The sequence below is a fragment of the Callithrix jacchus genome, chromosome 21 (genome assembly GCF_049354715.1).
Source record: "Callithrix jacchus isolate 240 chromosome 21, calJac240_pri, whole genome shotgun sequence".
Taxonomy (NCBI): Eukaryota; Metazoa; Chordata; class Mammalia; order Primates; family Cebidae; genus Callithrix; species Callithrix jacchus.
The window spans coordinates 31,323,203-31,339,835 of record NC_133522.1 but is presented as its reverse complement, the minus strand read 5'-3'; the positions used below and the strand labels follow the sequence as shown (position 1 = coordinate 31,339,835).

At 37.2% G+C, this 16,633-nt stretch overlaps 1 long non-coding RNA gene across 1 annotated transcript in view; it reads left to right on the top strand.

The window, feature by feature from the left end:
* The window catches only part of LOC128930391 (uncharacterized), a 66,690-nt gene that overhangs the window by 10,390 nt on the left and 39,667 nt on the right, over positions 1-16,633 (top strand). The window contains exon 4 of the long non-coding RNA XR_013530567.1: positions 1,231-1,299. This is a non-coding gene — a long non-coding RNA (uncharacterized LOC128930391). The remainder of the gene's footprint in view (positions 1-1,230; positions 1,300-16,633) is intronic.

Below are 16,633 nucleotides of genomic sequence, written 5' to 3'. Positions count from 1 at the left end.
AAAATCCCAGTTCTCTCATTACAATGCAGGCAGGGCTGAAGGCCCATCACAGCTTCAGAGCTCCTGGTAGGTTTGGCCTTTGTTTGGACCACATCACTGTTTAGCTTTTCTTTCTGTCCAGTCATTCTCATTTTATTATTTTAAAGTTTTCAAGGACTCTGTAGAATTCTTTCGTGGTAATCTTTTCAGATTTTGCTTCCCAGGGACCCCAGAGTGCAGTAGCTGGCACCATGACTAGCCAGAGAAAGAAGATATAGAACTCAGAAGCTTAATTACCTGCTAGCTCACCATTCGGCCTCCATAACTTGTGTCAGTTGAACAAAAATGAACCTTGTACAAGATAGCACTGTTAAATGATTTGGCGTATTATTGAAAGGAATGCAGCAGTAAGTACAGTTTATCTCTATGATGAGTAATCTGAGGTAACAACTGACATAAAGCATACAGAAAGCAAGCGGCTGTTGCTAAGTGCAATTGAGGCTTTGAAGAAAGATAGCCAAACTACTTAAGCAGTGATTAGAAATTAAATTTAAAAGCCAGAGTGCTTCCATCAGCATAGCAAGTCCTAAATACAGCCAGAGAGCAGATAAAGCTGAAGACCAAGTAAAGAACTTAATGATTAAACATGAGAGCTTCAAAGAAAGCTCAACGAAGGACCAAGGCAGTTCTCCTATGTGAAGTCAAGGCACTGATTAAGAAATGCAAACTTAGTCATGTAATGAAGACATCTGGGTTGATACACTAGGACAACCTTGATTTACAGACTTCCCCTAGACCATCTGTTCATGCAGAAGAAGCACACTCTTCCCCAGTAAAGGCTGACATACACCCTTCCTTAAAAACAGTGTACAGGTCTCCCCCTGTAGGAACACATGTGTCTTACCTGCACTAATCTCCTTTCCTAGATAGTAGACCAATTACTTGGACGACACAACTTAGCTGGAGAAAGTGTTTGGTCAGATAAGGGATGAAAGGGACTATAGTACAAAGAGCTTCAGAAGTCTTACTTTCCCTGGGGAGAGAAATGAACCTCATCCTTCAAGGAAGGACATGAGAGAAAATGGAAATGCATGGTACAAAAATATCATTCATAATACATACATTGAAATGAATAAATGAATGACTCAGCTCATATCACCCCCTGCCTCAAGAATGTTCTATGTCCTATCAAGGCAGAAGTACATTTTGTTCGTGCATGCTAATGACCTGTTTTCATGTTTTGTGTTTTAGGAATTATTCCATTGCTGTTACTCCTCATAGACATGTCTCCTCTTCTCCTGGAGGAAATTCTGAAGAAGAGTGAGTGCATTGGATTTATCTTTGAACACATATGAGATAGCTAACACAGTGTCTGGCTTTGAAATGAAGCACTGGAACCTCCATGGTTGCTTGTAATTGTAAGGCCATTCTGACTGAAGGCAGACAAAAGTTGAGTCAATGATGATCCCTAAAAGATGAAGGCTCATCAACTCACATTTTATCCACATACTTTATATGTTTTTGTATTAATGAGTAAATAGGTGGATAAAGATAATTCATATTTACTTAATATTTTAATTAAATTCAGTTGAGATGATGGGAAGCCTCTCTCTCAAAGTTATCCATCCGGTTAGATGGACTGGTACAGCAAACATCTGGATATGTTTGAATCTGAGTTCACATTATTATATTAAAATGGTAATACTAAGTGAACTGTTCTTCTTTAGCCTTCAGTCAGATAATCTTTGAGGATCCAAGAGATCTTCCTTGGGTTGCCAAAATACATCAAATTTGAGAAATTTGAGAATCACTAGGGATTACCATTCAATTTTGATTACACCCAGCTATAATGGTGGAAAGCTGCCAAAATCCAACCCCAGAGAACCAGGTCATTACCTCTAACAAACTCATGTGGTCAAGCTGTCAATTTGAGGCTTAGAGTAAGCTCTCAAAAAGAGCTGATAGCAGTGCCTCTAAGAAAGTTGCAGCCAACTAGCTTAAAGGCATTTAAAGATATTTTACTGGCATCTAACTCTGTAAATGCAACAATACAACTACATTGCAGTGGCCCAGGATAGTGGTGAACCTTCATGATGCTCTGCTCCAAGTGACAGATGCAAGTCCTTGGAAGCTGTGCTAAAAGGGAATTATAACAAAACTGGCTGCATGATGAGAAAAAAACACAGCCATGTGGCAGGACATTCATGAGAAATATGGATTCAGCTGGTGGTGTTTACACATTAGAAAATGTATTTTATGCTAAATCCTATCTGTGATGTTCCAATGAGAACATGTGGCATCCAGTAATCCACTATCAAAGCTGATCTTCCTACTTGCATAAAGAGTGATATGAAAGAAAGAGGGATTAGAGACTCTGTTTTTATTTCATTCTTCTGAATGTTATCTTGGGAGGATTAAGAATGACTGATGCTGATACACTGAAACAACCAGTTTAGACCAAGTAATTCTTGAGAGAGAGAATTGACAGATATATCTGGCTGTGCACCTGAATACAATATGAATTTAATCATTCAGGAAAGAGGACAGCTATGTGAAGTCTGTATGTAGTAAATGTCACATGTGAAATGTCAGTTGGCATATTCATGAGTATATTTCCTACTTGTAAATAAAATTAAAAGAACTGGAAACATACTGTTACAAACTGAATACTTATGCCCTCTACAAAATGTGTAAATTTGAATTCTAACTTCAAGGTAAGGGTAATAGGAGGTAGGATCTTTGGGAAGTGTTGAGGTCATGAAAGCAGAGCCTTCTTGGATTGGATTGCTGACCTTATAAAAAGACCTCAGGAGATCCCCTGCCCTTTCTCACCATACGAGGGCATGCTGTCAAGATGCTGTCAATCAGTACGCAGACCCTCAGCAGACACTGAATCTGCTGGCACCTTGATCTTGAATTTTCTTGTCTCCAGAACTGAGAAATAGGTTTCTGTTATTCGTAATTCACTCTGATTATGGTATTTTGTTAAAGCATTCTGGATGGACTAAGACGTATACACTGCAGCATAGTCTCTTAGAAGGTGTTCACACATTTTTGCAAAACAAAAGACACATTAAAATTTCCACTCAGGGTGCTGCCACAGTGAGTTTAGTACTAAAACTTTGCTTTTGGAAGCAACAGATTCACTGCAGTGGGAGTCTTCGCACAGAGGGAAACCCAACGCTAGCTCCGTACTTGAGAAAAATGAATAGCGCCCAAACTCTTACACCCTCAGACCCCAGCAAAGTAGCTGGTAAATGTAGGTATTCATTCCTGAATGATTGTTTTTTTCTTTCAACTTCTATTTTAGGTTCAGAGGTTACATGTGAAGGCTTGTTACATAAGTAAATTGTGTGTTGTTGAGGTTTGGTGTATGAATGATCCCTTTATCCAGGTTGTGGGCATAGTTAATGGTTGGTAGCTTTTCGACTTGTCCCCACCTCCCACTCTCCCCCCTCAAATAGTTACCAGTGTCAACTATTCCCATCTTTGTGTTCGTGTGTATTCAGTGTTTAATTAGTACTTGTAGATGATAACATGTGGTATTTGGTTGTCTGTTCCTGTGTTAGTTTTCTTAGAACAATGGCTTACAGCTGCATCTATGTTGCTGCAAAAGACAAGATTTCCTTCCTTTTTATTGTAGGATTTCATGGACAACATTTTCTTTATCCAGTCAACGGTTTATGGGCCTCTAGGTTGATTCTCTGTCTTTGCTATTGTGAATAGTTCTGCAGTGAACACACAACTGCATGCCTTTTGGTAAAAAAATTTAATTTCCTTTGGGTATATACTCAGTAGTGAGATTGCTGGGCTGAATGGCAGTTCTGTTTTCAATTCTTTATGAAATCTCCAAATTTCTTTCCATAGTGACGGAACTAATTTACACTCCCACCAGCAGTGTATAAGTGATTCCTTTTCACTACAACCCAGCTGTTGTTTTTTGACTTTTTAATATAGCCATGCTGAGCCATTCTGACTGGTGTGGGATCGTATCACACTGTGGTTTTGATTTGCGTTTCTCTAATTATTAGTGATGATGACCATATTTTCATATGTTTGTTGGCTGCATGCATGTCTTCTTTTGAGAAATATCTGTTTATATGCTTTGCCCATTTTTATTGGGGTTATTTGCCCTTTTGTTTGTTGAATTGTTAAAGGTTTTTATAGATTCTAGACATTAGAACTTTTTCTGTTGCATAGTTTGTGAACATTTTTTTTCCATTCTGTAGGTTGGCTGTTTACTCTGTTGATAGTTTCTTTTGCTGTGCAGAAGCTCTTTAGTTTAATTAGGTTGCACTTGTCAATGTTTGTTTTTGTTGCAATTATATTCGTGGACTTAATCATAAATTCTTTGCCAAGGCTGATGTCCAGAATGGTATTTCAGAGCTTTTCTTCTAGGGTTTTTGTAGTTTTAGATTTCCCACTGAAGTCTTTAATCCATCTTGAGTTAACGTTTTAATGTTTGTATATGGTGAAATGAAAGGGTCCAGTTTCAATCTTCTGCATATGGCTAGTCAGTTATCCCAGCCCTATTTAGGAAGTCCTTTCCCTAAACAGCGAGTTCTTTCCGCATTGCTTATTGTTGTTGACTTTGTTGATGATCAGGTAGTTGTAGGTACGCAACTTTATTTCTGGGCTCTTTATCCTGTTCCATTCAAATATGTGTCTGTTTTTGTATCAGTATCATGCTGCTTTACATGAATGTTTATTGAATTGAATTTCATATCATCATGATAGGTTGAGTAATTACAAATTGCAAACAGTCCCAGAAAATTAAAAAATTATTAATGTGTGGGTGTCATAAATATTATTGATTGCTTGAAGAAAGTTACTTTATACATTAAATCTTCAGTTTTATTTCTAAATAAAAACTGAAGTAAATACATTTACTTTTATTTAACTATCCACTTGCAAAATGAGTTTTCTTAAATCAAATGCCTGTACTTTTATCTCATAATAGTAAGTAATTAGCAGCAAACCCACTTTGATGTGACATCAATTTTGTGTTGATATATTCTGTCAATAAGCCATTATTATATAACTCAAACATTCTACTTAGTAATACATTATCCATTACATCAGTACATTGGCTGGATCACTTTGAACCAGGAAAAAAATAATCTCACTTGAAGAATTAGTAGATTGCTTTTCATCAGGTAATGACAATTAGAGAATCTATCATGGTTCATTTGTTATCTTGTTAGAATGCCAAGAATTAAATTTAATGGTCAATCAATGCAACTAATTAGGCATATGTTGATATATATTCCTTATTATCTTCAACATATTTTTATTTTCTCATTTTATCATTATACTTGCATAGTATACCTGAGCAAACAAATGCATATAAAATAGGTATATAGGTAGATGACCAATCTATGGATCAGATATTTGTCATTATAAAGATGTTAAATCAAACAACCTGAAAAAATCTTTCGTTGATAAGACAAACAAGACTTCAAGCTGAGTTGAAGTAATCACCTTCAAATTGTACCACCTCACTCTGCCTGTCATCACAAGCTTGCAAAACATCATACTTAAAACATTTATTAAAGTCAATTGAATCTTATTATCTTCCTCCTCCAGTTTCAAAAGAAATGATTAAACAAAAATTTCCTACCTGTTTAAGAAGATTTTTTGTCTGAGATGTAGTAAAAATAATTGGTACTTGCTTTTTGTTCTGTTTTAATCAAAAGGTAGGGTTTAAACACCATCTGGAATGGCATTTTTCCTTTAATTTATTTCTATAATCAGATTTGAGTACTCAAATTTATTTATAAGAATTTTTAAAATAATAAATTTTATGGTTATTTGATATTGTTTGGATGTTCATCTCCTTCAGATGTCATGTTAAAATGTGCCCTTCAGTGTTGGTGGTAGGGACTGGTGGGAAGTATTTGATCATGGGGCCAGTACCTCATGACTTATCATCCTCTGGTGCTAAGTCATAAGCAAGCTGTTGCTTAGTTCACATAAGATCTGGTTGTTTAAGAGACCATGGCACCTCCTCCACCCTTGCTTCCTCTTACTATATGATACACTGGCTCTCTGTTGCCTTCTGCCATGATTGTAGCTTCCTGAGGCATCACTAGGAGCCGATACTCACACCATGCTTCTTGTACAGCCTGAAGAATAGTAAGCCAAAATAACCCTCTTTTCTTTAGAAATTATTCAGCCTTAGGTAATCTTTTAGAGCACCACTTGCAGACTAACATAGAAAATTGGTACCAAGGAATGGGATATTGCTATAAACATAGCTGAAAATGTGGAATCAGCTTTGGAACTGGATAATATGCAGAAGCTGGAAGAGCTTGGAGGGCTCGGAAGACAGGAAGTTGAGGGAAAGTTTGGAACTTCTTAGAGACTGGTTAAATGTTTGGGACCAAAATGCTGATAGAGATATGGACAGTGAATGCTAGGCTGATGAGATCTCAGATGGAAATAAAGAGTTTATTCAGAAGTAGAGTTAAGGTCACTCTTGCTACTCTCTAGCTAAGAAGTTAGAGGAATAATGTTCATTCCATACGGCTTTGTGGAAGGTAGAACGTAAAAGTGATGACCTTATGGAATAAATTTCTAGGCAGCAAATCATTCAAGACATGGTTCTAACAGCCTATGATCAGATACAGGAACAAAGGAATACTTTAAAATTGGAACTTATATTTAAAAGGAAAGAAGAGTGTAAAAGTTTGGAAAATTTGCATTTTAGCTATGTAGCAGAGGAAGAAAAAGCTTTTTTTTTTTCAGGAGGGAAATGCAAGTGGGTTTATGAGCAACCACTTGCTAGAGAGATTTGCATGACTAAATGAGAGCCAAGTGCTAATATGCAAGACAATGAGCAAAAGGCCTTGAAGGCATTTCAGGGATCTTTGATTTTTTTTTTTTCTGTTTTCTATTTATTTATTTACTTAATTTATTTTTTGGTGCCATGACTCAAATGAGGCTGTTTTCTTACAGAGCCTTTCGATGGTCTAACTGTCCATTATTCTTTTTTTTTTTTTTTTTTATTTCTCAGGGTTGTTTATTGTTAATTCTTTTTTTTTTTTTTTAATTGGATTTTAGGTTTTGGGGTACATGAGCAGAGCATGCAAGACAGTTGCGTAGGTACACACATGGCAGTGTGCTTTGCTTTTCTTCTCCCCTTCACCCACATTTGGCATTTCTCCCCAGGCTATCCCTCCCCACCTCCCCCTCCCACTGGCCCTCCCCTTTCCCCCCCAATAGACCCCAGTGTTTAGTACTCCCCTTTCTGTGTCCATGTGTTCTCATTTTTCATCACCCACCTATGAGTGAGAATGTGCAGTGTTTCATTTTCTGTTCTTGTGTCAGTTTGCTGAGGATGACGTTCTCCAGATTCATCCATGTCCCTACAAACGACACAAACTCATCGTTTCTGATTGCTGCATAATATTCCATGGTGTATATGTGCCACATTTTTCCAATCCAGTCTATTATCAATGGGCATTTGGGTTGATTCCAGGTCTTTGCTATTGTAAACAGTGCTGCAATGAACATTCGTGTACATGTGTCCTTATAGTAGAACGATTTATAGTCTTTTGGATATATACCCAGTAATGGGATTGCTGGGTCAAATGGAATTTCTATTTCTAAGGCCTTGAGGAATCGCCACACTGTCTTCCACAATGGTTGAAATAATTTACACTCCCACCAACAGTGTAAAAGTGTTCCTTTTTCTCCACATCCTCTCCAGCATCTATTGTCTCCAGATTTTTTAATGATCGCCATTCTAACTGGCGTGAGATGGTATCTCAATGTGGTTTTGATTTGCATCTCTCTGATGACCAGTGACGATGAGCATTTTTTCATATGACTGTTGGCCTCATATATGTCTTCTTTCGTAAAGTGTCTGTTCATATCCTTTGCCCACTTTTGAATGGGCTTGTTTGTTTTTTTCCTGTAAATCCGTTTGAGTTCTTTGTAAATTCTGGATATCAGCCCCTTGTACGATGGGTAAACTGCAAAAATTTTTTCCCATTCTGTTGGTTGCGGATCCACTCTAGTGACTGTTTCTTTTGCCGTGCAGAAGCTGTGGAGTTTGATTAGGTCCCATTTGTCTATTTTGGCTTTGAACTACAAACCACTGCTCAGCGAAATCAGAGAGGACACAAACAGATGGAGAAACATTCCATGTTCATGGTTAGGAAGAATTAATATCGTGAAAATGGCTATACTGCCCAAAGTAATTTACAGAATCAACGTTATCCCCATCAAGCTACCATTGACTTTCTTCACAGAACTGGAAAAAACCACCATGAACTTCATATGGAACCAAAAGAGAGCCCGCATAGCCAAGTCAATTCTAAGCAAAAAGAACACAGCGGGGGGCATCACACTACCGGATTTCAAACTATACTACAAGGCTACAGTAATCAAAACAGCATGGTACTGGTACCAAAACAGAGATATAGACCAATGGAACAAAACAGAGGCACCGGAGGCAACACAACATACATACAACTATACAATCTTTGATAAACCTGACAAAAACAAGCAATGGGGCAAGGATTCCATGTTTAACAAATGGTGTTGGGAAAACTGGCTAGCCATGTGCAGAAAGCAGAAACTGGACCCCTTCCTGACACCTTACACTAAAATTAACTCCAGATGGATTAAAGACTTAAACATAAGACCTGGCACCATAAAAACCCTAGAAGGAAATCTAGGCAAAACTATCCAGGACATAGGAGTAGGCAAGGACTTCATGAACAAAACACCAAAAGCATTGGCAACAAAAGCCAAAATAGACAAATGGGACCTAATGAAACTCCACAGCTTCTGCACGGCAAAAGAAACAGTCACTAGAGTGGATCGGCAACCAACAGAATGGGAAAAAATTTTCGCAGTCTACCCATCTGACAAAGGGCTGATATCCAGAATTTACAAAGAATTCAAACGGATTTACAGGAAAAAAACAAACAAGCCCATTCAAAAGTGGGCAAAGGATATGAACAGATACTTTACGAAAGAAGACATATATGAGGCCAACAATCATAGGAAAAAAGGCTCATCGTCACTGGTCATCAGAGAGATGCAAATCAAAACCACATTGAGATACCATCTCACGCCAGTTAGAATGGCGATCATTAAAAAATCTGGAGACAACAGATGCTGGAGAGGATGTGGAGAAAAAGGAACACTTTTACACTGTTGGTGGGAGTGTAAATTATTTCAACCATTGTGGAAGACAGTGTGGCGATTCCTCAAGGCCTTAGAAATAGAAATTCCATTTGACCCAGCAATCCCATTACTGGGTATATATCCAAAAGACTATAAATCGTTCTACTATAAGGACACATGTACACGAATGTTCATTGCAGCACTGTTTACAATAGCAAAGACCTGGAATCAACCCAAATGCCCATTGATAATAGACTGGATTGGAAAAATGTGGCACATATACACCATGGAATATTATGCAGCAATCAGAAATGATGAGTTTGTGTCGTTTGTAGGGACATGGATGAATCTGGAGAACGTCATCCTCAGCAAACTGACACAAGAACAGAAAATGAAACACCGCATATTCTCACTCATAGGTGGGTGATGAAAAATGAGAACACATGGACACAGAAAGGGGAGTACTAAACACTGGGGTCTATTGGGGGGAAAAGGGGAGGGCCAGTGGGAGGGGGAGGTGGGGAGGGATAGCCTGGGGAGAAATGCCAAATGTGGGTGAAGGGGAGAAGAAAAGCAAAGCACACTGCCATGCGTGTACCTACGCAACTGTCTTGCATGCTCTGCTCATGTACCCCAAAACCTATAATCCAATAAAAAATTAAAAAAAAAAAATTTCTAAGCAGCAAATCATTCAAGACATGGTTCTAACAGCCTATGATCAGATACAGGAACAAAGGAATAATTTTAAATTGGAACTTATATTTAAAAGGAAAGAAGAGTGTAAAAGTTTGGAAAATTTGCATTTTAGCTATGTAGCAGAGGAAGAAAAAGCTTTTTTTTTTTCAGGAGGGAAATGCAAGTGGGTTTATGAGCAACCACTTGCTAGAGAGATTTGCATGACTAAATGAGAGCCAAGTGCTAATATGCAAGACAATGAGCAAAAGGCCTTGAAGGCATTTCAGGGATCTTTGATTAAAGTCCCTCTCCTCACAAGCCCAGAGGCTCAGCAGGAAAAAGTGATTTCCAGGGCTTGCTACTCTATGCAGCCTCAGGATACTGCTTCTCAGATCCTGGCTACTTTAGCTCTAACCACAGCCGTGGCCCAAAGGGCCCCAAATACAAGTCAGGCCATGGCTCTAGAGGGTGCAAACTATAAACCCTGGTGGCTTCCACATGATGTGTGAAGCCTTCAGGCACACAGAATGCAAGAGTAAAGGAAGCTTGGCAGCTTCCACCTAGATTCCAGAAGATGTATGAGAAGGCCTGGGTGCCCAGCCACAGGGGCAGAGCCTTTGCAAAGAACCTCCACTAGGACAATGCTGAAGAGGAATATGGGGTTGGAACACTGCTATGAGAGTGGGGCTGCTGCCCTGCAGACATGGAAAGGGTAGAGGCACGAGCAGTTTGCATCTTGAGCCTAGAAACTCCACAGGCACTCAACTCCAACACTTGAGAGCAGCCATAGGGGTCCCCAAATTCATATGTTGAAATCTAATACCTCATGTGGTGATATGAAGCAGTGGGGCCTCCTTTGGAGATGTGATTAGTACCTCAGGGAGCTTATTCACCCTTTTACCATGTGAAGACATAAAAAGTGACATTTATGAGGAATAAATGCTCATCAGACATTTAGTCTGCTGGTGCCTCAATCTTGAACTTCCTAGTCTCCTAATATATGAACAATAAATATCAGCTGTTTATACATTACCCAGTGTAAGGTATTTTGTTATAGCAGCCTTAGTGGACTAAGATATCAAAGAAATAAATTTGTACTTGAAATGTATCTCTCTGTACTGCTGAGTTGAAGAAAAAATTAGGAAAAAAAGATAAAAGAATAGAAAAAATGTAATGAAGTTTAATATATTCATTCTTACTTTTCTTCTTTCTGTGATATTTTTGCAAATTTTTCAGCTTTTTGGAGCTTAATGGTTATTTTGCATTCAAATACATTTTTTAAAATAGGGATTTACTACAGAAAAACACCCCTAGGGCAAAATAAGGACTAAACATTGAAACTTTGGAAAATCATGGAAATATTGAGGTACTGTATTAGGAAAACGGAGTCTACAAGAAGTGTGGTTTCAAAGGCAGGTATTTCCCAGTGCCTTGCCTCCATCCACGCTCCATCCAGAAACCTAGAGTTCTTTGTCTGACTTTCCCAGTGCAGAAAAGGTGGAAAATCCAGGTGTGCTCCTTTGTTCAAAAAGCCTGGTAAAGCTCTGGGAGAAGTGGCCTCGTTGTGGACGGAGCAGCCAATCCAGAATCGAAGTCAAAGATCAGTCACTCCAGTGGAAGTTTGAAAGAACTCCTGTCATTGAACAAGAACATGAATGGGGCGGGAATAACTCCAAGGTTAAAAGCCCACTGCCCCTTATCTATACGGATTCCTCCCTTGGAAACCACAGCGGCAGCATGGTAGCTCTCTCTCCTCTCTCTTTCTCTCTCTCTGCCTAATAAATTGCTCTTTGCAAAACTCTTTGGGTCCACAACATTTATTCAAACAGTAAGCTCACCGAGCCTCCAAGGCCCGGTCCCTCATTCTTGGGACAAGAGAGGTCAAGAACCTGGGCACATCAGGGAAAACATCTGATGGGAGCACTGGAAGCATCTTTGGGACGCCCCTGCAGCTCTGCTCCTATCCCCCAGTTACATTTTTGGCGAGCACGGGGAGGGAGCTGAGCCTTTGCACCCCGCTCTGGCTGCAATATTACATGCATACAACAGACCAAAAAGTCATAGCATATGCTACCTCTTTATCCCTCCCAATTTACACAAGCACAAGAAACAAAAAGGTTTTGGAGTCATCTAAGTAGGATGTACAATTCACGCTCATTTCATAAATGTTACATGTCTGAAAATTTTATCTTGACTAAACTGGTGTGTTTCATTTTCATTGAAAACAAAATTATAATGTCAGAATATAACTGCTGTGTAGCATTTCTTTGGTATAGAAATTTGTGGTTAAAAAGTTTGTTAGACAGATTTAAACGAAGGAGGCTATAAAAATGCACTAATTGTTTTTCATGAGCTGACATGGATAAAAGTCTGACTAGTACTGACCTCCCTCAAGTAACACAACTATTTAGTCATAAATATTAAATTAGGTAATAAAATTGATTTTATAGTACTTCTACATTTTTAATAACACCTAATTTAAATATTGCTATCTAATGAAGTTGACATTTTAGATCTCCTTGTTTATATTCTTTGCATTCAAAATTAGTTTTTAAGACCATGTTGATGTGCAGAATGTCTTCAGATGTCTTGTCATACTCTAGTTTCCCTAAATATGGTGTGTTATGTATATATTATACATATGTACTTATGTATATATTGTAATGCATTTACTATTATACATATGCATTTATGTATATTACATCATACACATGCATTTACATAATACATAAATATATATGTATAATATGTAAATACATATTGTACATATGTATTTATGTTACAGTATACATATGTATTTATGTATATATTATACTTATGTATTTGCATATACATTCAACAAATATGTATTTATGTATGTGTTATATACATATGCAATTATGTATATTTTGCTAGTTAATATTTAAATTAAAGCTTTAACTTTATTCTTCTTAGGCTTTTAAATAGAATGACATATATTAAACTACTGAGCATAATGAACCCATCAGGGTAAAAATCTTCAGTTATTCTAGTTGTTTTTTTTCACTAGTCATTTGTAATGATCAGGGAAATGATAATTATTATTATTTCACTTAACAAGAACAGAATTCACATGGACATTGCTTTTGCTGCTCTTGTGTTTTCCACCACACTGTAATTAGCATCTCCCACACCAGGAATGCTGAGGGAGGAAAGAGGTACTTTTATTTTTCTTTGTGGAACAAAGAGGCCGAAGTTGTCAGAAATTCTGTTTTCTCCTTATCCCTTTATTCTATCATGGAAAAAGTACAAATATGGGAGGAATTATCAATAGAGACTCTTTCACCTCTTGTAATTTCTTTTTTTTGACCAATAGGCAAAACAAAACAACAACAAAAAAGGTTAACCAACAGGCAGGGATTTGATGGAGAATATTCTTGTAAAAATTGAACTTCTAGAGACAAATTTTCAGAGCATCTGTGTTTAAGTGTTTGTTTTGGGTGAGACAGAGGCTAAGAGAAAATAGGTGGGCAGACGTGGAATGTGGTAGGTTAATGACCATTGCTTTGTACAATGAGAAAAGCAGTTTAGGCATCTCAGCCAGTCTTAGACAGAGACTATTTTGTGAGGAATCAAAAAAGGCTGAAATCGGAACCTGAATCTAAGAAATTAGATTTCCCCAGAGGCCGTTCTCAGGCCGCTTGTCCCTATATTCAGAGTATTTGTTTCCAGTTAGCACTCTATATTAGTTTACCAATAATAGGACTGGCATAACAAAATATCACAGACTGGATCCTTAAACAACAGAAATCGATTTCTCACTGTTCTAGTGCCCGAAGTGCCCGAAGGAACAGGGGGTGGGAAAATTTGGTTTCTCCTGAGTTCTCTCTCGTTGGCTTGCAGAGGATCCTGTTCTTACTGTGTCCTCACAGGGCCTTTCTCTGTGACCAGCATCACCAGTCATATTGGATTAGGTCTGCCCCCTTATGGCCTCGTGTAACCTTAATTACTGCCTTGAAGACCCTATTTCTGAATCTAGTCACATGGATGGTTAAGGATTCAGCATAAAAATTTTGGGGGAAACAGAGATGCCATACAATACAATATGCAGGGTGGCTTCAGCAACAGAAGTGTATTTCTCATAGTTCTGGAGGCTGGAAGTCTGAGATCAAGGTGGCAGGATTCTGCTCCTCTCAGGCCTCTTTCTTTGGGTTGTCCATGGTCCCTTTTTGCTTCTTCCTTCCATGGTCACCCCTTTGCACACATGCATATTACTAGTGTCTCTTTTTGTAAGTCCTATTCTCCTGATATAAGGACAACAGTCAGTTTGGATTATGCTCACCCTAACGGCTTCATTTAACTTATTTGCCACCCTAAATGTCCTATTTTCAAATACAGTCGTCCTGAGGCTCCTTGAGTTAGGAATTCAACATGGGAATTTTGGAGACCCATAATTCAGTCCATAATGACTATTGTATAATATACTTTTAAGTAAGTATTAAGTAAATATTGTCCAAAGATGAATGTGACATGATGTGCTTTCTAAGACATATAGACTTATTTTCTAAACTAATCTATTAGTTTAGAAGGGGTACGAAGTTCAAAAGTCTTTCAGCTTGTGTAAATATTATTAAAATATTTGCATAGACACCAAGTCAAATGATACTAAGTTAAGTGGATATTCAGATAAAAATATTGGTCAACCCCTAACTAATTCTATAAATAATTTCCCAAGCTTTATCATAGACTTAAGCATAAATTATAAGGCCATATTTTGTAAAAGAAAATATAGAAGAATATTTGTAACTAGAGGTATAGGCAGATCATTTTTCAGACATGATACAAAAAGAAGTAATTATGATGGAAAAAATGGTCAATTAGGTAAGATTAACATTTATAATTTCTACTCATGAAGGAAATAAATTGGTAGTTTACAATTGCCTACTGTTAGAATATATCTGATGTTGGATACACACATATAAACATGCACACACACATGCCTATGTCACTATGGGACAGTGATCTATAATCAATAACGCTAAAATGTAATAGCCTAAATCTGGAAACAAACCAAATGCCTATCAACAGGAGAACAGAAAAATGCATTGTGGTAAACCCACATAATAAGCAGCACTCAGCAATAAAGGGAATTCATCACTGAAATACACAGCAGAATGGAGGCATCTTACAGACACTACAAAGAGCAAATAAGCCAGGCAATCAAAGGGATGAACTAACAGACAGTCACAGAAGTCAGAAAGTGGCTGCCACTGGAGAGAAAATTGCCTGGAAGGAAACAGAAAAGAACTTTCTGTGGTGACAGAAATGTGCTAAATCTTATTTTATTTGATTGTTACACAGGTCATGGTCATATGTAAACGTCAAATATACTGAACATTTAAAATCCAATGCATTTTGTTAAAATAAAATTTTTTTAAAAGAAGAAATAAAAATATCCAAAAACATTTCGGTGATGGTGAAAAGGCTTAGCATCTCTTTTACCACTATTGGATACTGTTGCATTTACATTTTAGGAGGGACAGGCCTGGAATCAATCATTTATCATTGTATGCAATATTCAATAGTTAATTGCACAAGACAAGGCAAACTGAAAAGGTGATGAGGAATGGGAGGCTCTGATAAGGGAATTTTATTTATTTATTTTCCTGATAGCAAGAAAATTAAGTAGCCCTCATATATGCAATACCTAGACATACTGTGCATACACACAGATACACAGTATATGCAGATATTCTTAGAATTGTCTTAGAAGTAATGTAAACCATTTTACTATTATTTTGCCAAAGGATCAATCTGTGGAATATGTACATTTTTATACCTGTGCTCTAGGCTAACCAATGAAAGATATAGTATGAATCTGTGTCATATATAATAGTCTCTGATGACTTGTGAATTTCATGCAGTTTATACTTTAATCACTAGTCTTGGTAGTAGAGAAGTGACTGACTCTGTTACATAGTCCCCTTGACACATGTAAGGGTTATAAAAGAGGGAACTAATATATCAGCTCTATTCGGAGCCAATTTTCCTCTTCTGAGAATCATATTCTCAGTGATAAAGAGATAATGCCTCTTTTACAATCGCTTTAATATATAGATTCCTAGCAAGATGCTTTAGTTACATGATTAAGGATTTGAATATGATGTTGGAGAGAAATAGTACATCTTTTGGTGCAGACTTCAGAGAGAATGATGGACATATTCAATCAGGTATTTGAACTGGTGTAAATATTGTGCTTTTATTTCCACTTCATATGGGATTATTTACAATTGAGTGACTCTAAGCTGCTGCTGGGAAACTTAGATTAGAATGATTGAATGGATGGATAAGTTAAAGATATTAAGCCATAGAATGGAATATTTGGTAATTTCACATGTCATGTTATCTTACGGAAAACTAAACATGAAAAAATGTACAGGAAAAACTAAATTATAGAAAAAAGTTAAAAACTTTGACAAAATTGACAATGGATGGATAAGTTAAAGATATTAAGCCATAGAATGGAATATTTGGTAATTTCACATGTCATGTTATCTTACGGAAAACTAAACATGAAAAAATGTACAGGAAAAACTAAATTATAGAAAAAAGTTAAAAACTTTGACAAAATTGACAATAAAAATAATGTGTAGCATTTACATAGTGTTAATTCTACATGGCAGAAGATACAGTTCTAAATAAGTTTACATATGCATCAACTCACTGAATACAACATTTTAAGTACTAACCTTCACTTACGAGAGATCTAAGGCACAAAGGGGTGAATTTGTTTCCCTTAGGTGACACAGATAAAAGAGCCAGATCTGGGACTTAAACTCAAGTTGTTTGGCTTCAAGTTTTGTCCTCTGTACTGTATGATTCC